General features: G+C 49.4%; 1 pseudogene; it reads right to left on the bottom strand.

The window, feature by feature from the left end:
* Window positions 1-14249: 14249 nt before the first annotated feature.
* Window positions 14250-21877, bottom strand: part of LOC135909658 (tigger transposable element-derived protein 6-like) — a 39502-nt pseudogene continuing 31874 nt past the window's right edge.

Genomic DNA, 21877 nt, shown 5'->3' with positions numbered 1-21877 from the left:
TTTTGCATGGCCTATCTGTTGTCTTTCTTTTTCAAACTTAAATATGACACAGCACAGATTAGGCAGGTTGCATGCAAACGAGGACTGGTGATAAAGCAGTGTTCCAAGGCAACACTCCTAGCAGGGTCAATCATTTTCGTAGATATGATTTAATGTGACCCTAAATGACTTAGGGCAATAACTCACACCAATGATGCATCACCTTGAATGATGCGTCATACAAAATTGAAAGCATACCATGAAATGATCAAACGATAACAGTGCGCATTGTCTTGTAAGTGTTACCATGCTGTTTGCGCGAGAATGTGCAAAGAGATTCGTATAGGTAGCAAATTCATCAGTGCATCTATAGCTTCAGGCAATTCTGAGCATCTACGCTGACTCTCAATTGAGAAGCCACCGCACACAAAAAGGTGTATTCAAGGTGTTCAATGGCCCATGTTGAATATTTGGCCACCTAGGGAAAAGTCAAATGTGGCAGGCTAATGGGCCAAGGCAAAGAAATCGCTAAATTCTGATAACACCTCCATCGATATTGCTACGGGGTATATTCCCACTGACGAAGAGCCGAGCAGGAAGAAGACGAAGACGACTATTAGAAGCTAGCGCGGGCTGTTGCCTCTTGGTCAACTGCGGCGTATTGCCTTGTAAATATACTTGTAAATAGCTTTTCGTCGGTGTCTTCCTACGTAACATATTTGGTGGAGGTGGACGTTCCCTGTACCTCGTCACGGAGCTTCGCAGTGGACGGTACGTCGAGCCTACCTTCATGGCTCCCGGCGACGCCAACCCGACTCCACCGGCTCCGACACCTGCTGCCACTTCGACGACCTACATCACCCTCTCCGCCCCCCGTGATCCTGGCGTATTCTCGGCACAAGATGGGGAAGACGTCGAGGACTGGATCAGCCTTTACGAACACGTCAGCCGCAATAACCGGTGGGACCCAACTATCATGCTCGCCAACGTCGTGTTTTACCTCGGTGGCACACCTCGAGTTTGGTATCGGACGCACGAAGAAGAGCTGACCAGTTGGGATTCGCTTAAGCAAAAGCTTCGAGACTTGTTCGGCACATTCCCTCATCCGCACATTCTGCTCTCATCGATTGCTCCGCCAGTACTCTCCGCCTCGACCTGCCTGTTCTGGATCCCGCCGAACAACACCTTCCTCGCCTCAGTTCCGTCGACTTCGTTCGCTTGCCACCTTCGGCACTGACTTACGTTGACTTCGTGTCATCCCCACCAGTGCCCGATGGTCACTACATCGCGGCTTCTATGCAAGACGTCCTCCTTACACACGGGATCACACTACCTCATACTATTTTATCTATTACGGCGAATTGCGTCTGCCTGCCAGTGGTCAATTTTGCCTTGACGACACAAGTGCTGCCACGCGGGATGTCTCTGGCCCAACTTTGCTCATTCGAGGATCATTCTGTAGCATCGATTTCAGTAGACGACAATTCAACCGATCCTCCTCTACCATCGCAGTCGGCAACTTGTACCATCGCCAACTTACAGAAAATGATTGCACCCGACATGCCGTCCGAGCACGCTCGTGCGCTCTACCGCGTTCTGACTTCCTACAAAGATATTTTTGACTTTAACGATCGTCCTTTGGCCCAAACAACAGCTGTTAAACATCGCATTAATACCGGAGATGCCCCTCCTATTCATCGCCGCCCGTATCGAGTATCACCGGCTGAGCGTCAAGTTATTCACACCGAAGTTCGCAAAATGCTTGCCAAGAACATTATTGAACCGTCATGTAGTCCATGGGCGTCACCGGTTGTGCTGGTAAAAAAGAAGGATGGCTCATGGCGCTTTTGCGTGGATTATCGGCACCTTAACAGGGTTACCAAAAAGGACGTGTATCCCCTACCTCGGATTGATGACGCCCTTGACTGCCTCCACGGTGCTCGCTATTTCTCCTCTATTGACCTTCGCTCCGGCTATTGGCAGATTGCCGTGGACGATCTCGACCGCGAGAAGACTGCCTTTGTAACACCCGACGGTCTTTATCAATTCAAGGTGATGCCGTTCGGCCTATGTAACGCTCCTGCCACTTTTGAACGCATGATGGACTCCCTTCTTCACGATTTCAAATGGTCCACGTGCCTGTGCTACTTGGACGACGTTATAGTTTTCTCCCCAACATTCGCTACGCACCTCGAGCGCCTCTCAGCAGTCCTGGACGTTTTTCGGCGAGCCGGTCTGCAACTCAACGCATCGAAGTGCCAATTCGGCCGTCGCCAGATTACCGTCCTTGGACATCTCGTTGGCGCGAACGGAGTGCAACCGGACCCAGGCAAGATCCATGCTGTTACGCACTTCCCTGTTCCGAAGTGTGTCAAGGATGTGCGCAGCTTCATCGGCCTTTGCTCGTACTTCCGCCGTTTCGTCAAAAATTTTGCGGCCATAGCACGACCACTAGCCGAGCTTTTGAAAAAAGACGCCCCTTTCCAGTGGGGCGATAGCGAGGCCTCGGCATTCTCGCTTCTCATCGATCTTCTCACAACGCCTCCCGTTCTGGCCCATTTCGATCCTTCTGCGCCTAGCGAAGTCCGTACTGATGCCAGCGGTCACGGAATTGGCGCAGTACTGGCACAACGCCAGCGTGGCCACGACCGTGTTATCGCTTACGCCAGCAGGCTCCTCTCGCCCGCGGAGCGCAACTATTCCATCACTGAGCGTGAGTGTCTGGCCCTAGTTTGGGCGGTTGCGAAGTTCCGCCCATACTTATATGGCCGACCCTTTTCCGTTATCACAGACCATCACGCGCTTTGTTGGTTATGCTCATTGAAAGACCCTTCAGGAAGACTTGGTCGCTGGGCCTTACGCCTCCAAGAATATTCGTTCTCTGTCATCTACAAATCTGGCCGACTACACAAGGACGCTGACTGCCTGTCTCGCTACCCGGTAGACGAGCCTGACGACGCCGACAATAGTACCGCCGACGGCATTTTCTCTGTGTCTGCCTTCGATAACATCGCCGATGAGCAGTACCTGGACCTATCGCTGCGAGTACTCATCGAGCGTCTGCGCTCTACACCTACCGACGCATCCGTTCGCCGATATGTCCTCCAGAGCGGCATTCTGTACCGAAGGAGCTTCCTCCCTGATGGCCCTGATCTTCTTCTTGTCGTGCCAAAACATCTACGACAGACTGTGCTCTTTCAGATGCATGACGCACCCACTGCAGGACATCTTGGCGTAACCCGCACGTACGACCGCGTCCGCCGCCGCTTCTATTGGCCTGGTCTTGCTCGCTCTGTCCGACGCTATGTTGCTGCCTGTGATCCCTGCCAGCGTCGGAAAACGCCTCAGGTGCTACCTTCTGGTCATCTCCAGCCGATCACCGTCCCTGTGGAACCGTTTTTTCGTGTTGGATTAGACCTCCTCGGTCCCTTTCCCACGTCATCCTCTGAGAACAAATGGGTAGCCGTCGCAACTGATTACGCCACCCGATACGCTATCACCCGGGCTCTACCTACCAGTTGCGCCACTGACGTCGCGGACTTTCTCTTGCGTGACATTATCTTAGTGCATGGCGCCCCGCGACAGCTGCTTACTGACCGTGGTCGTAACTTCCTCTCGAAAGTTATCGCCGACATTGTGCGTTCCTGCTCTATTCAACACAAGCTGACTACCTCATACCATCCTCAAACCAATGGCCTGAGCGAGCGCTTAAACCGTACTCTTACCGACATGCTGTCCAAGTACGTTTCGAAGGACCACCACGACTGGGACGTTGCCCTTCCTTACGTCACCTTTGCTTACAATTCTTCCCGGCACGACACCGCCGGATTTTCTCCATTTTATCTACTCTATGGTCGCGAACCGACCTTGCCCCTTGACACGGTACTTCCTCCTGCTGCGACCTCAACAACCGAGTATGCGCGCGACGCCATCGCCCTCGCCGATCATGCACGCCAGCTTGCCCGTTCTCGACTGACGGAATCGCAAACCACGCAGCAGCGTCAGTACAACGCCCGCCACCGTGACGTACAGTTTTCGCCTGGTGCACTCGTGCTCCTGTGGTCGCCCTGTCGTCACGTTGGCCTTTCCGAAAAGCTCCTTTCGCGATACACAGGACCCTACCGCGTGCTGCGCCAGGTGACGCCTGTGACTTATGAAATTGCTCCTGTGAGCTCAACCTCGTCATCTACTCTGGCGTCTAGTGATGTCGTCCATGTCAGTAGGCTCAAGAGCTACTACACTGCTTCAGAGTCCAGCCTTTAGTCGCTCCGGGACGGCGCTTTTGCCGCCGGGGGTAGTGCTACGGGGTATATTCCCACTGACGAAGAGCCGAGCAGGAAGAAGACGAAGACGACGATTGGAAGCTAGCGCGGGCTGTTGCCTCTTGGTCAACTGCGGCGTATTGCCTGGTAAATATACTTGTAAATAGCTTTTCGTCGGTGTCTTCCTGCGTAACAATATTATAGAAATAGATGACATGAAACAGCACAGGTAAAATAATAGCTATGAAATAATGTTAAAACCACCTCTGCAAACTGCTGAAACCGTCAGCATCATGACTGTTCTACACGCACATATGGTGCAGCACAATGTCTACCTCGAACGCGGACGCCTCCACTCATCACTGTGTGATATCCTCACAATAGGGTTAAAAAACAATCTGGCACATGCTACCTGATGTGATTCATGTTGCAAGCGCCAGTCAAGTGGTAACAGAGGTTGAACGAAATTGAAGTTCGTCCTTGTATAGAAGCCTCGGCGCATGTTTTATCAATTGTATATTGATATATTGTATATTGGCCTGCGCGTGCAAGGGGCGTATAGATCGGCTGTCCACTTTCGCCGACAGCCAATTTTTTGTGCGAAAAACGCCTGGCACGTTTCGGCCTCTGCGGCCCCAACCGACGGGCCGGCCGGCATTCACATTGCAATCAATCAATCAATCAATCAATCAATCAATCAATCAATCAATCAATCAATCAATCAATCAATCAATCAATCAATCAATCAATCAATCAATTGATCGATCGATCAATGAATGAATGAATGATTGATTGCATGAATGAATGAATGAATGAATGAATGAATGAATGAATGAATGAATGAATCAATCAATCAATCAATCAATCAATTAAACTAACAAAGCAACTTTATTTCGCAACTTTACAAGTCGAAAAAGGTGCCCGAAGAAAAAGCTGCTACACTTCTGCTTGACTGGACTCCAGCCACCCATCAGCAATGAAGACGAAAGACATTTAGCATTACTAAACCTTCATTTCATTCCCCCGCTACTCGTGGGTGGCCTGGAGATCCTTTGCCGCCTCTTTGTAGCAGGTGCTCTCCTGAGGTCTACGTTTATCGGTTACATGCCCTCCCCCGCAGCAGTACCTGTAAAAAATCCAATCTATCGTCGCAACCAGAAAACTGCACGCGACTTTTACTACAACACCAGCCAGAACCTTGCCACAAGCAGAACCCTCGTATAAAAGTAGAAATGAAGAATACCCGCAGGGCCGAAGAGCCCAGCTATCAATGGTCGCGCGTAACACGTCAAAATATCCACAATTTTGACGAAAAACGAAGTGCGATGAATTTCACTTACCGGAAAAAGACTAAAAACAGAGTACCGTTCACTGTCTTCGAGGGAGCATCTGCTTGTCCCATATCTCACCCTTTTTTCGAGAGTAGATCAATCCTCTATGAGAGCGAGTTGGATAACTCCTTCTGACAGAGTTTTGTTATTCCCCCGCAATGAAGTGGTGCTCTTCTGCAGAGTGTTAAGTGGTGCTCTTCTGCAGAGTATTAATACTCTCCCCACAGGTGTAATAGTACTCCACCAGACCGAGTGCTTCTGCTCCTCCAAACCGAGTACTTCTGCTCCAAGCCGAGTGTTTCTACCCCCCCAAACAGAGTGCTTGTACTCCTTCAGAACAAAGTGCTAGTACTCTTCCCAGTAGTGTGAAAGCACGATGAAGATCCATGGTCACGTTAGAAGGGATTCGCAACTTACGTGTGGCGAATATTTGATTCCTTCATAAGCAGTTCCTGCACTTTTTCTTGGTGAATGGGATCTAATCTGTAGTCGCCGTGTTACTCAAATGAAATATTTTCTCTCTTAAAAGGTCAAAATCTTTTTTGATCTGTCAGGAGACAAAGTGCCTAATTATTTGAGAAACATACTGACAATCATAAAATCAGATTACAGTGATGTCCTTGAACTTTAGGCCACATCTTGTATTAAACATAGGTATGTTCTCTAACGTTTCATCAGCATTACAGTGTAGAAATATCTTTAATTTTATTTCACTCCACCTTCTCAAAAATAAAGTATAACATGAAAAGGTAAACAGGACAGACTTGTGAAAACTCACAAAGTATTGGCACTGTAATCTAAGGGGAATATGCGCCACAATACAGGCCAGCAAACACATTTCTTGCACAAAAGGCATGCACTTATATGGCAGAGATTACCATATGAGCTGCTAAGCATGGGGCTGGTAGCATAGGTAAAGTGTGCAAGGAACCTTATAGTGTGCCATATTCTAAGACAATGGTTCATTTGGTAACATCCTGTACAGTGTATGGATGCTCCTGACTTAGAGTACAGTGCATTTAGAAATGTGTAGTATATTCTAATGTGAGGCCACAGGTATAGCTAGCTTTGCTTATATTTCCCATAAGGTTATTCAAGTATGGGCTGCACTCCATTGTTTCTAAATGTGTCTTGTCTTGGTCCTGTAGCAATATCCTGGGCCTGGTCTCAAAGCGGTAGAGATGTGTATTATATTTTCTATTCGGTTGGTCTTCTCACGAAAGTTGTTTCCTGGTGATGTTGAATTCATCCGTTACACTTTCTCCCAAATAAATTAAATGAAATTTACAATATTGTCACGTGGTCGGGACGTCAAAGAACACAGTAGCACTACTGTGAAAGGCAAAAACTAGCGTTTATTGGACGAACCTGTGCCAACAAAACAGGCTACACTTAAAGCACAACGAGAGCGGCGAACACAGTCGGCGATCGTCGTAAATCTGATCAGCGGGTCAAGCGCGTCGGCTTTTATACTTCAGTCGTCGAATGCTCCAGACCAATCGTTCGGACCCGCGTGCCTTCCACAAAGTTATACACCATTCGCGTAACGCGATGAAATCAGATAACACAAGGTTCGGCGACAACAGACAGCCGGGTAGAAGCATCGATAACTTTCCAGAAACGTCGGATACATGCAGGCGCGTCCCTCGCTGTGCGATTACAGTTGTTAAGTGGCGAAACGTGGTCGCCCGATAAAGATAAGTACACGCGTCAATACCCCCCTCTTAAAAAGCATCGACCCGATGCTGCAAACAAACGAAGGTAATAAACAAAAGCACTCGTAGCAAAGAAAAGAACAAAAATGACGAAGTTCGTCAGCGTCCGTAAAAGGGTTTAAGGCGCACCACGTGGACCACTTCAGGTCGTGCGCGGCGCCGCTGTGAATGCGAAATGCCGTCTGGCACGACCTCATAGTCCAGAGCGCCAATACGCCGGATGACCTTGTAGGGTCCGAAATAGCGTCGGAGTAGTTTCTCACTGAGTCCTCGTCGGCGTATCGGGGTCCAGACCCAAACACTGTCGCCAGGTTGGTACTCGACGAAGCGTCGTCGGAGGTTGTAGTGTCGGCTGTCGGTCCTCTGCTGGTCAACATTCTCTTCGTCAGTTACGTGCGGCAGCATGGCGTCAAGCGTCGTCGTCGGGTTCCTGCCGTAAACCAGCTTAAACGGCGTGATCTGTGTTGTTTCTTGCACCGCCGTGTTGTACGCAAAGGTTACATGCGGCAGGACCGCGTCCCACGTCTTGTGTTCGACGTCGACGTACATACATTGCTAGCATGTCGGCGAGGGTCTTGTTCAGGCGTTCCGTGAGACCATTTGTCTGCGGGTGGTAGGCAGTTGTCCTACTGTGGCTTGTCTGGCTGTACTGCAGAATGGCGTGGGTGAGCTCTGCTGTAAAAGCCGTTCCTCTGTCGGTGATGAGGACTTCTGGGGCACCATGTTGCAGCAGGGTGTTCTCCACGAAAAATTTCGCCACTTCGGCTGCGCTGCCTTTTGGTAGAGCTTTAGTTTCAGCAAAACGGGTGAGACAGTCCGTCACCACGACGATCCACTTATTCCCGGATGTTGATATCGAAAATGGCCCCAACAAATACATCCCAATCTCCTAGAATGGTCGGCGAGGAGGTTCGATCGGCTGTAGTAATCCTGCTGGCCTTGTCGGTGGTGTCTTGCGTCGTTGACAGTCTAGGCATGTCTTGACGTAACGGTTGACGTCGGCGGTCAGACGCCGCCAGTAGTACCTTTCCTGTATTCTCGACAGCGTCCGGAAGAATCCGAGGTGCCCAGCGGTTGGATCGTCGTGTAGGGCGTGCAGTATTTCTGGACGCAGCGCTGAGGGTACAAGAAGAAGGTAGCTGACGCGGACTGGTGAGAAGTTCTTCTTCACAAGCAGGTTGTTTTGTAGCGTGAACGAAGACAACGCGCGCTTAAATGCCCTAGGGACAACGTCCGTGTTCCCTTCCAAATACTCGACGAGGCCTTTTAGCTCCGGGTCGGCTCGTTGCTGTTTAGTGAAGTCTTCCGCGCTTATTATCCCAAGGAAGGCATCGTCGTCCTCGTCGTCTTGCGGCGGGGGATCGATGGGGGCGCGCGATAAGCAGTCGGCGTCGGAGTGTTTTCTTCCGGACTTGTATATTACCGTGACGCCATATTCTTGTAGTCTGAGGCTTCACCGCGCCAGCCGTACTGAAGGGTCCTTTAAGCTAGCTAGCCAACACAATGCGTGATGATCACTGACGACTTTGAATGGCCTGCCATAGAGGTAAGGGCGGAATTTAGCTGTAGCCCAAATGATGGCGAGGCATTCCTTTTCAGTCGTAGAATAGTTGCTTTCCGCTTTTGACAGTGACCGGCTACCATACGATATCACCCTTTCAAGTCTTTCTTTCCTCTGGACTAGGACGGCACCGAGGCCTATGCTACTGGCGTCAGTGTGGATTTCGGTATCGGCGTCCTCGTCGAAGTGTGCAAGTACTGGCGGCGACTGCATGCGTCGTTTGAGTACTTGAAATGCCTTGGCCTGCGGCGTTTCCCACTTGAACGCGACATCACATTTGGTTAGATATGTTAGCGGCTCCGCGATGCGTGAAAAGTCCTTGACAAAGCGCCTATAGTAGGCACACATGCCAAGGAATCTGCGCATTGCTTTCTTGTCGGTTGGATGCGGGAACTTTGCGATGGCAGCTGTTTTCTGTGGGTCGGGGCGTACTCCTGATTTGCTGATCACGTGGCCTAGGAACAGAAGCTCATCGTAAGCGAAACGGCACTTCTCCGGCTTCAGAGTGAGCCCTGATGACTTGACGGCTTCTAACACTGTCGCAAGCCGCCTAAGGTGATCGTCGAAATTTCCAGCGAAGACAACGACGTCGTCCAGGTAAACAAGGCACGTCTGCCACTTCAGTCCGGCTAACACCGTGTCCATGACGCGCTGAAACATTGCAGGCGCCGAGCACAGTCCGAATGGCATGACCTTGAACTCGTAGAGGCTGTCTGGCGTGATGAAGGCAGTCTTTTTGCGATCTCTCTCATCGACTTCTATTTGCCAGTAGCCAGACTTGAGGTCCATCGACGAGAAGTATTTAGCGTTGCAGAGCCGATCCAATGCGTCGTCTATCCGTGGAAGGGGGTACACATCCTTTTTCGTGATCTTGTTCAGTCTATGATAATCGATGCAGACGCGTAGGGATCCGTCCTTTTTCTTTACCAGGACTACAGGAGAGGTCCACGGGCTTTTCGACGGCTGGATGATGTCGTCGAGCAGCATTTCGTCGACTTGTTGCCTAATAGCTTCACGTTCTCGCGTCGAAACTCGGTAAGGGCTCTGGCGGAGTGGTCGAGCGCTCTCTTCGGTTATTACGCGATGCTTCGCAACTGGCGTTTGTAGAATCCTCGATGACGTCGAAAAGCAGTCTTTGTATCTTCGGAGAAGACTTCTGATCTGTTGCTGCTTACTCATAGGAAGACTTGGATTCACGTCGAAGTCTGGTTCGGGGACAATGCTCATCGGGGTAGATGCGGCTGAATCCGAGAGGACAAAGGCATTGCTGGTTTCCACAATTTCCTCGATATATGCGATTGTCGTGCCCTTGTTGATGTGCTTGAACCCTTGGCTGAAGTTGGTTAGCATAACTTCCACTTGCCCTCCATGGAGTCGAGCGATCCCTCTTGCGACGCAAATTTCACGGTCGAGCAGTAGATGTTGGTCGCCCTCGATGACGCCTTCTACGTCAGCGGGTGTTTCAGTGCCGACGGAAATAATGCTGGAGCGTGGCGGGATGCTCACTTGATCTTCGAGCACATTCAAGGCGTGGTGACTACGACAGCTCTCCGGCGGTAACGCTTTATCTTCCGACAGCGTTATCGATTTCGACTTCAGTTCGATGACTGCGCCATGTTGATTCAGGAAGTCCATGCCGAGAATGACGTCTCGTGAACACTGTTGGAAGACAACGAAGGTGGCAGGGTAAGTCCGGTCATGAACGGTAATTCTTGCCGTGCAGATTCCAGTCGGCGTAATCAGGTGTCCTCCAGCGGTCCGAATTTGGGGGCCCTCCCATGCAGTCTTAACCTTCTTCAACTGGGTGGCGATGTGTACACTCATTACGGAGTAATCGGCCCCTGTGTCGACTAAGGCAGTGACTGCGTGGCCGTCGAGAAGTACGTCGAGGTCAGTGGTTCTTTGTCTGGCGTTGCAGTTGGGTCTTGGCGTCGGATCACGGCTGCGTCGCGTTGAACTGAAGCTGGAACGTCGCGTCGTCAAGTTGTCTTTCATCGGTGTAGTCTTGGCTTCCTGATTTCGTCGGGACGGCGGCGTGTCGTTATGTCGTCGAGGTAGTTTCTTCGGTGTCTTCGTCGGCGGCGGAGGATCTTCGCCAGTTCGACGAACAGCAACCGCACCTCCATCGGTTGCTGCTTTTGAGTTTTCCGGATATGGGCTCGCTGACCAGCCCCGGGCTGGGCCAGTGTATGGTTTGCGCTGCGGCGACAGGTAGCGGCCTGATGATGGCGAACTGCGATGGTCGTCGAGAGCTCCACTGAGTAGCGGCGAGGTAATCGGCGATATCGCGGGGGTGTTCACCTTGCTGCGGGCGCGGAGCGTTCACGACGAAACCTCGCAGTCCCATCTCCCGGTATGGACATCGTCGGTAGACGTGACCCGCTTCTCCGCAGTGGTAGCAGAGCTGGCGGTGGTCAGGAGCGCGCCAAATGTCCGTCTTCCTCGCGTAGGTGCGCTGGGCGACGGGTGGTCGTGCTGGCGGTGGCGCCGGCGGACGACGGAACTGCGGCGTGACAGGGCCCTGGCGCGGTCGCGGAGGGGGACCTTGACGGCGTGCGACGGCGGCGTAGGTCATCACTTGCGGCTCAGGCTGGGGCGATTCAGGGGCTACTCCAAGTTGTTGTTGGAGCTCCTCACGCACGGCGCCGGCAATCGGAGCCACTTGAGGCTTTGATGGTGGGAACAGCTTTTGCAGCTCCTCCCGCACGACCGCTCGGATAGTCTCGCGCAGGTCGTCGGTGGCCAGTGATTGAACTCCGGCGTAATTTGTCGAGTTCGTGCGGTGGTCGAATTGCCGGTTTCGCATCTCGAGTGTCTTCTCGATGCTGGTGGCCTCGCGAAGAAACTCGTCGACGGTCTTCGGTGGGCTTCGCACCATTCCTGCAAAAAGTTCTTCCTTCACACCACGCATCAGCAGGCGGACTTTCTTCTCCTCAGGCATTTCAGTGTCGGCGTGGCGGAAGAGACGGCTCATTTCTTCCGTGTAGATCGCGGTCGTCTCATTAGGTAGCTGCACCCGGGTTTCTAATAGCGCTTGGGCTCGTTCTCAGCGTACGACGCTTGCGAACGTCTGCAGGAAGCCGCTTCCGAAAAGGTACCAGGTCGTTAAGGTGGCTTCCCGGTTCTCGAACCACGTCCTGGCCGCGTCTTCCAAAGCGAAGAAGACATATCGCAGTTTGTCGTCGCTGTTCCAGTTGTTGAAGGTAGCGACTCTCTCGTACGTCTCAAGCCAGCTTTCGGGTCCTCGAAAGTTGAACCGCTGAACGTCGGAGGCTCCCTGGGCTACTGCAGCACAACGGGTGACGCTGGGGCTGCCATTGGGGTGGACTTGGTGGCCATCTTCCTAGTCGTCTCAGGCAAAAGTCCATGCCCCGGGGGCAGTCCTTGCAGCCTGCGGCTACCTCGCTGGTTCTTGGCGACGTTGGTGTCTTCCGAGTGAGGGCTTGAGTCACGGCTTTGTGGGGGCGTCCGGTACATGAACGCAAAGCACCTCCACCAGATGTCACGTGGTCGTGACGTCAAAGAACACAGTACTAATACTGTGAAAGGCAAAAACTAGCTTATATTGGACGAACCTGTGCCAACAAAACAGGCTACACTTAAAGCACAACGAGAGCGGCGAACACAGTCGGCGATCGTCGTAAATCTGATCAGCAGGTCAAGCGCGTCGGCTTTTATACATCAGTCGTCGAACGTTCCAGACTAATCGTTCGGACCCGCGTGCCTTCCACAAAGTTCTACACCATTCGCGTTACGCGATGAAATCAGATAACGCAAGGTTCGGCGACAACAGACAGCCGGGTAGAAGCATCGACAACTTTCCAGAAACGTCGGATACATGCAGGCGCGTCCCTCGCTTTGCGATTACAGATGTTAAGCGGCGAAACGTGGTCGCCCAATAAAGATAAGTACACGTGTCAATATTATCTAGAGTGCAGCGAATGAGTGTAAAACTGCAAGGAGCATTGGCATTAAATTCTTGCTCATCAAATGTCGTGTGATATATGGTAGCTTTTCATTCCTTTCACGTTAAGAATGCTATACTTCTCAGGAGCAGGTTGCCTAATTACAGGATCAATTGATGGGACTTGTTGAACATTCAATCGAACTAAAGTACAGCATGACTTCAGATGCTAACGAAAAATTAGATGTGATGAATATGATGCATCGAAGGCGACGTGAGCATTAGTACAGGCAGTGTAGAGCAAGAAATATACAAAGAAGCAAATTGAAAATTGAGGAAGGCACCATCCGGTTTCATATATCCTTTCCATGCACGTGTATTTTGCGTGCGACAAAGCATATACTTGTACAATGTACGAACTGCCTGAAACCAAATCTTTTTCCCTGTTGAAATGTTTAAGATGCGCCAGAGAAAAATGATCGCACTTCACAGAATCTTCGTCACAAAACAAGTACACACATGTCTGGGAAGATTAATACATCACCTCACTGTGCGCTCTATCTTAATTCCAAGAATTTACCATGTAAAAAATGCTTTAGTATGCTTAAAATGCTTAAATCAAAAGTATGTTTAAAGAAGCCGCAAAACTAAGGAGCTTTTGCTTAACATTATATATTCACATCCGCCACTTGATGATCAAGTGTTCTACTCAGATGCTCTCAGTTATATGCATTGAACACATCTCTACCTCCACTAGCATATATGGCTGGAAAGTCGATTGAGTCACCCTAATCAAAATATCAAATACCTGCCAGAAGCAGCTATCATATCACTATTTCACAGAAGGAGAAACCACAACTTTACGTTTTTAAAGTAATTTTCCATTCCAAGTGACTCTCCGATTTCTAAGATGCAAGGAGTGCACCAAGGTGTACAGAGTTGAAGGCCTTAATTGATCCTTGCTTTCGCTTCGCGAGGCACGAGCGGTTCTACTGAACTGGTTTCATGACCGTGAACGTAAACGATAGACTTCTTAAACATGGGATTCTCTTCCCCCGATGCTTCCCCTTTCTGGAACCGAAAAGGAAGCCATACTTATAAAATTAGCCGTACAAAATAGATGAAAGGGTAGACATGAAAATCTGTCTGCTTCCTGTCAGCATTTAATATACAGAACGTGAGCGGTTTGTATTTGCACCCTTGCATTCACATGCTGTTAAGTGTAAGCTATTAAAGCTGGTAAATGCATGTAACCACAAAGCAAGGATGAGCTGGTGCGTCTTATAGTGAACACAGGCACGGTGTTCATTGGAAGTATGTATCCTGTCACAATACAAATATGCAATTTCGCTGTGCCACTACTTTTTTATGAAATGGATACAGTCCAGCCCACATATAACGAACTTGATCGTCACGTGGCATTTGTTCGTTGTATCCAAAGTTCGTACTAAGTGGACCACCTATAATACGGGAAAAAAGAGCAAGCGAGACGGAAGTTCACTTTATTTTTGAAAAAAAGTCCGTGATGCATGTCTGCTTCTTCAAAGCTGATCGCATCACTGCCGTTTCTAATTTTTCCAGTGCGGTAATATGTCCATCGCCAAGGCCTCTGCTTCACACGAGTTCCTTAAGCGACGCGATGTAACCGATCGCAGTTGAAGCGTTCACAGTGTCAGGATTGGGGGCTCAATCCCATCGTCCGTGGTTCTTTGCCAAGATTGGAGTACGGCATGAATTCGTAGGTAGCTGGCCCATGCCGTCGTCCAACTTATTTACGCTGAGATCGTTGATGAAGTGAAGAACTGCTTCTCATCGAGAACGAGGAAAAGGGTTTATTTACAGAAATTAACTCAGTCTAACATGACTGCTTGAGAAAAAGAGTATCAGTCCAACATGACTGCATGAGAGAAGTGACTCAGTCTAACATGACTGCTCAAGAGAAGTGTCCTCAGCATTCGCACAACCACAGTTTTTATACACTCGATCCGCCGGTCCTACGACGCGGCGACTGTTCGTTTACTCATCACCAACGCGCCGCTGCTCTGCAGAACAGTTTACGTACACAAAGGCAACCGCGCTCTGATGCCCGACGACGGCGTTGGCGGGTGCCGTTCCGGGAACTATCGTTGCCGATCGAGGGTCGCTCGTTGTTCCGTGCCACTCCGAACCGTGAGAAGCACAAAAATACGTCGTCCCCACGGCGGCTTGTCCATGCGTGTCAAATCAGCTCCGCGTTGGGGAACTCCGGAATCATTGTTCACGCACCGAACTAGTTCCGTCACAAAGTCGAAGGGGCTGGAGGAAGGCGGCGGATTCCAGCGCAAAGGCCGCTTCTTTGAACGCCTCCCAGCTGCAGCGACGGAGAGGGAGAGGTGCGCGTCTTGCACCCCTTGTCGTAATCGGGTGGCAAGGTGGCAATCTTGCTTAGCGGCTCGTCATTCTTAACAACAGCAACTGGCGGTAGAGCAGCATACTCGTCATCGTCCTTGTCGGTCTCTGGGCAGTCAGGAAGGGCTCGCACTTCACGCACAATAGCTTCGTCAGTGCATGGCTCCGCAATGTCGGCGTCGTCATCAGCAGAAACGAAATCGTCCCAGGCAACTTCAGGTCCGGCCAGCTGCGTGTGAACGACGCATTGCCACAAGTCCTCGTGCGACCGGCCTTCCGGTGGGTGATCTATGGCGTCCTCGGTGCCTGGGCCCATAAAACCCGCCTTGCGGAAGCAATTTTCTATGCACTCCGCGGTGAGTTCCATCCACGTCGCTTTCAACATGTCCACGGTGGCAAGCAAGCTGATGCGAACTGGCATGGCAGCATCAATCGCGATCAACAAGCGTTGGATGACGCGCCGCCGGTAGCATACATTGAACGCATGTATGATGCCCATATCCAGCGGCTCGGTCGCTGGATATGGGCCCCTGTAGTTGACCGACGGCTCGGTCAACTACAAGGGCCCGACAGCTTCGCGTTCGCACTAACCGAGTGTTGAGGCCACAACAGTTCGTTCTATGTGAGACACTGTGCCATTGCCCCAATATATATTTTTACGGTAGCACTGCCCTCGTTCGTACTAAGCGAGCGTTCGTTATATCTGCGGCTGTTATAAGTGGGCTGGACTGTATATCTGTTGAGAGGCAAGACAAAAAGCTGGCCCTTCTAACAAAAGTCATCAGCATTTTTTGAAACAAATTTCTAACTTTTCAGTGACATTTGCTTCTATGTGTTTGTGTCCAGAGTGCATACTTAATTTTAAATTTCCCAGCAGAGGCATTACATAAATATACCATGTTAAGATGACTGCCTAGAGCACGTGATAATTTTCATCTGGTTGTGACCTTCTGTATTCTGAAAGTTTTGTTAATATTTATTCGAATGGTACACCCACTATACCCACGTTCTAGATTTGTCATCCAAATTGCATGGCAATGCATTATGTTTCTTTGGCGTGCTCCAACACGGGAGCCTTGTTCACAGGTCTTACTTTGGTCGGCGTAGTGTGCCGGGTTTCGTCTACCTTTTCAACCGGTCAAGACGTCATGAAACTCGTTTTCGCAATTTTTTTACTTTTTTTTTCCGACCGCCATTCGAGGGCCACGTGTGGATCGCGCGGATCGTGGGTTTTGCAAGTATTGCAAGTTGTGTTTAGGCGTAAGAATGCCTGCCTGCTGCGCTTTTCAATGCAGCTGCAGGCGGGAAAAGGGGGCTAGCATAGTTTGCAATCCCCGGAGGTAAGCGGGACTTCGTGCGGTAAAGGAAATAGTTCCACGACATCGGAAGAAAAAAGTTCGCACCTTCCAAACACATTGTTCGTTCCGAAGCAAGTACTGTACTTCTCCTACTACTTGTTGGCAAGGTTGTACGAAGGTTTTAATTATTTTTGCAAGCCAGACTCTTCGTTAAAGCACCGTACTTCTCTTAATACTAGTAGGTAAGCTTGCACGAAGATTGTTATCATTTCTGTAAGCTAGACTCTTTGTTGAATTTATGATGGTGCAGCATTGCACGTATAGCGCGTGTAAAACATGTAACTATTTATTTTCTCACTGTTACCACCTAGGTACAATGTTTTGTTTTTTCGCGTTCCCATAGGTTTTGATTCAAATGTCCTTTAGGATGGTGTGCGGGTGACTCAGTGTTCCCTTAAATCATTATGTGTCTCGTTTTCCTTGATAACTTTTGTGCATAGCACTTGGGAAGCCATGGAAGCGCGACACTTCTTGCTCCTCCTATGTTTCCGTGTTGTCTCTGCGGCAAACATACCTTTCTTTTTCATACAAGCATTTTTTTTAAAGATGCGAGGCATGAATCCCACTGTGAGGTTACACAGTACATCCAGAATGTATTTTCACATACGTACAATAAAAACCACTCCTTTCGTGCGCCGTTTTTATGTGACGACGTAACTAAATAAAAACACGGGGAGTGTTTCTTGCTTCGAGTATACTCAGAAAGTGCCAAGAAAATCGCAAATAGTAGTTATATTTTGTGTGCGTCCAAAAATGTCTCCATCGAGTACTTTGAATTATTGCTTGATTGTTTGTTGTTAAATATTTTCGAAACCATTTTTTCATTCATTATTTAGTAATCGCATCCTATTGGCTCGACAGTTCCGTAGAGTGAAATGATGGAAATTCTGCAACACCTGTGGCGAAAGACGAGAACTAGGAGTCGGATTCCTGATAGATAAGGCAATAGCTGGTAACATACAGGAATTCTATAGCATTAACGAGAGGGTGGCAGGTCTTGTTGTGAAACTTAATAAGAGGTGCAAATTGAAGGTGGTACAAGTCTATGCCCCTACATGCAGTCATGATGACCAGGAAGTCGAAAGCTTTTATGAAGACGTAGAATCGGCGATGGGTAAAGTCAAAACAAAATACACTATACTGATGGGCGACTTCAATGCCAGGGTAGGCAAGAAGCAGGCTGGAGACAAGTCAGTGGGGGAATATGGCATAGGCTCTAGGAATAGGAGAGAATTATTATTAGAGTTTGCAGAACAGAATAATATGCGGATAATGAATACCTTTTTCCGCAAGCGGGTTAGTCGAAAGTGGACGTGGAGGAGCCCGAATGGTGAGACTAGAAATGAAATCGACTTCATACTCTGCGCGAACCCTGGCATCATACAAGTTGTAGACGTGCTCGGCAAGGTACGCTGCAGTGACCATAGGATGGTAAGAACTCGAATTAGCCTAGACTTCAGGAGGGAACGGAAGAAACTGGTACACAAGAAGCCAATCAATGAGTTAGCGGTAAGAGGGAAACTAGAGGAATTCCGGATCAAGCTACAGAACAGGTATTCGACTTTAACTCAGGAAGAGGACCTTAGTGTTGAAGCAATGAACGACAATCTCATGGGCATCATTAAGGAGTGCGCAATACAAGTCGGTGGTAACGCCGTTAGCCAGGAAACCAGTAAGCTATCGCAGGAGACGAAAGATATGATTAAGAAACGCCAATGTATGAAAGCCTCTAACCCTACAGCTAGAATAGAACTGGCAGAACTTTCTAAGTTAATCAACAAGCGTAAGACAGCGGACATCAGTAACTATAATATGGATAGAATTGAACAGGCTCTCAGGAACGGAGGAAGCCTAAAAACAGTGAAGAAGAAACTAGAAATAGGCAAGAATGAGATGTGTCCGTTAAGCGACAAAGCCGGCAATATCGTTACTAATATGGATGAGATAGTTCAAGTGGCTGAGGAGTTCTATAGAGATTTATACAGTACCAGTGGCACTCACGACTATAGTGGAAGCGAGAATAGCCTAGAGGAATTCGAAATCCCACAGGTAACGCCAGAAGAATTAAAGAAAGCCTTAGGAGCTATGCAAAGGGGGAAGGCAGCTGGGGAGGATCAGTTAACAGCAGATTTGTTGAAGGATGGTGGTCAGATTGTTCTAAAGAAACTGGCCACCCTGTATGCGCAATGCCTCATAACCTCGAGCGTACCGGAATCTTGGAAGAACGCTAACATAATCCTAATCCATAAGAAAGGGAACGCCAAAGACTTGAAAAATTATAGACCGATCAGCTTACTGTCCGTTGCCTACAAAGTATTTACTTAGGTAATCGCAAATAGAATCAGGAACACCTTAGACTTATGTCAACCAAAGGACCAGGATTCCGTAAAGGCTACTCTACAATAGACCATATTCACACTATCAATCAAGTAATAGAGAAATGTGCAGAATATAACCAACCCTTATATATAGCTTTCATTGATTACGAGAAAGCGTTTGATTCAGTCGAAACCTCAGCAGTCATGGAGGCATTACGGAATCAGTGTGTAGATGAGCCATATGTAAAAATACTGAAAGATATCTATAGCGGCTCCACAGCCACCGTAGTCCTCCACAAAGAAAGCAACAAAATCCCTATGAAGAAAGGCGTCAGACAGGGAGATACGATATCTCCAATGCTATTCACAGCATGTGTATAGGAGGTATTCAGAGGCCTGGAGTGGGAAGAATTGGGGATAAAAGTTGATGGAGAATACCTTAGCAACTTGCGATTCGCTGATGATATTGCTTTGCTTAGTAACTCAGGAGACCAACTGCAATGCATGCTCACTGACCTGGAGAGGCAAAGCAGAAGGGTGGGTCTGAAAATTAATCTGCAGAAAACTAAAGTATTGTTTAACAGTCTCAGAAGAGAACAGCAGTTTACGATAGGTAGCGAAGCACTGGAAGTGGTAAGGGAATACATCTGCTTAGGGCAGGGAGTGACCACGGATGCGGATCATGAGACTGAAATAACCAGAAGAATAAGAATGGGTTGGGGTGCGTTTGGCGGACATTCTCAAATCATGAACAGCAGGTTGCCACTATCCCACAAAAGGAAAGTGTATAACAGCTGTGTGTTACTGTCACAGAGTTGCATGCCGGCGCTCCTCTCAAGATGGCCGCCATTGCCGCAGCAGCAGCAACGCCACTTGAACGGCGATGAGGGAGAGCGCTCCCCATTGTCCCCGAACCCGCCCGACGGGTTGATCACGTGGGTCGCCTGAGCGCGACGGAGGGACGAGGCGGCGCGGCGAGCGGCAGAGCATCTTGGAGGACGAAGGAGCGGGGTCGTGCACCGGGGGACAGCTGAAGATGTGGTCGGCAGGCTGAAACCTCCAGGCCGAAGTCTTCCCCGTTCGACCGACAGACGGTGCAAGTCCGTCAGGATCTTCGGCAGCGAGGTACCAGCAGCCCGATGCTCTTCAGATCGGGATCTCGGCAAGCACGCCCCAGATAAGCCTCGTGTTCCAGGCCGCTCTCACAACTTTCCGCCGGACTCTCTTTTCCAATCGCGTTTGATCTTTCATTTGTTTATCCATCGCGTGTTGATTCTTGTATGTTCTGTTAGTGTAGTGCTTGCCGTATTTATTTTCGCATGTATTTTTCATTTGTGTCGCGTATACGTTTTGTTATTTCGCGAGTGCTAATGGTTCCCATGTGGTGGGCTTAGTGTCGCGCGAGTGGCGTCAGGGCGTGTGCTGTGTGACCCGCACGCCTTCCGCGAGCTAGGACCCACTACAGGAAGTTTGCATGTTTTTTCCCCATTATGTCTCGGGCATGATTTTATTTTATTAAATTGAATGTGTGTGTCGAACGTCGCCTCCCGTCTCATGCCTCTGGTTCACGGTCGATCAGGCGTGGACCTTATCGCCGGTCAGTAGTCGAACTCTCAATAAACGCACGCGGGGTGGGTTTGTTGCCGCCCCATCCCCTCCGGTTCGGAGAGTGCGAACTACCCCACCATCAATCTTTGACAGTTACCAGTACTCACAAAAGGGGGAGAAACCTGGAGGCTTACGAAAAGGGTTCTGCTGAAATTGAGGACGACGCAACGAGCTATGGAAAGAAGAATGATGGGTGTAACGTTAAGGGATAAGAAAAGAGCAGATTGGGTGAGGCAACAAACGCGGGTAAACGACATCTTAGTTGAAATCAAGAAAAAGAAATGGGCATGAGCCGACATGTAATGAGGAGGGAAGATAACCGATGGTCACTAAGGGTTACGGAGTGGATTCCAACGGAAGGGAAGCGTAGCAGGGGGCGGCAGACAGTTAGGTGGGCGGATGACATTAAGACGTTTGCAGGGACAACATGGCCACAATTAGTACATGACCGGGGTAGTTGGAGAAGTATGGGAGAGGCCTTTGCCTTGCAGTGGGCGTAACTAGGCTGATGATGATGATGATGACAGAATACGAGCTACGCGCATTGCATTTGGCCCCTGATTTCTGGTAAATATACATGTTGCATGCTGCAGGCTACTGTGAAGCGGCGTAAGCGAAGTTCAAGTATACACTCATTGTTTCTTTTTTTGACTCTTCACGCATGCCCAGAATAGCGTCGTGGCCAAATAGTTTCGGTGCGCTCGATAAAGACGGATTTACTGAAAAAAAAAGAAACCATTATGTACATTCTTGCTTATTTTACTTAGGCGTTTTTTAAAGCCACGCATATGATATGAACGAATGAATGCTCTGCGCTGCTTAAGCTTTCCGCATACCATACTCCGGTGAGCCATGGATTGCCAAAGCAGGCGGCGCGGTCATCGAAAGCAAGCCGCTGAACGATAGCCATGTTTAGAGCACTTCTGCTAGTTTATCTCAAAGTCTGTTTTAAAAAGATATTCGTCAGCACAACCTATCGGAAGGTCGCCATAGTAGTATCAGTGTCATTATGCGATTAATTCCACAATAACGCATCAAACGAGGGAAACAACAAGCGCACGCATTCATTCTTTCGGGGCGCCTTGTGGGCGCTGGCCCCACTGCTATTGCGTGCCGTGCGCAGCGCGCTGGTCCGTGGGAGGGCAAAATTTCAGAATAGTTGAGGAGGAAAGTGCACGCGAGGAGGAGAGTGTCGCCAGTTTCCACAACAGAAGGTCTTTGTGATGGATAAATGTATAGATGCTATGAGCGTGCCGTTTGGAACGGGGCGAGGGGTGGCGCCACCAAACTATTGTTATTGCATTGCCTAATGTCCTACCTATGTTAAAGAAAGAACAAAGAAGTACCCGCGATGATTTCTCTTGAGCAAAGTTTCTGCATCCCTATTGTGAAGTTTGCTTTTGTACGACTCCGTTGCTGGTCGCTTCCCTACTTTTCTTCCACCCATCTCCCA

This window comes from Dermacentor albipictus, chromosome 3 (genome assembly GCF_038994185.2).
Source record: "Dermacentor albipictus isolate Rhodes 1998 colony chromosome 3, USDA_Dalb.pri_finalv2, whole genome shotgun sequence".
NCBI lineage: Eukaryota > Metazoa > Arthropoda > Arachnida > Ixodida > Ixodidae > Dermacentor > Dermacentor albipictus.
Note: the sequence above shows the minus strand (reverse complement) of the source record. Positions and strands in the feature narration are given on the sequence as shown.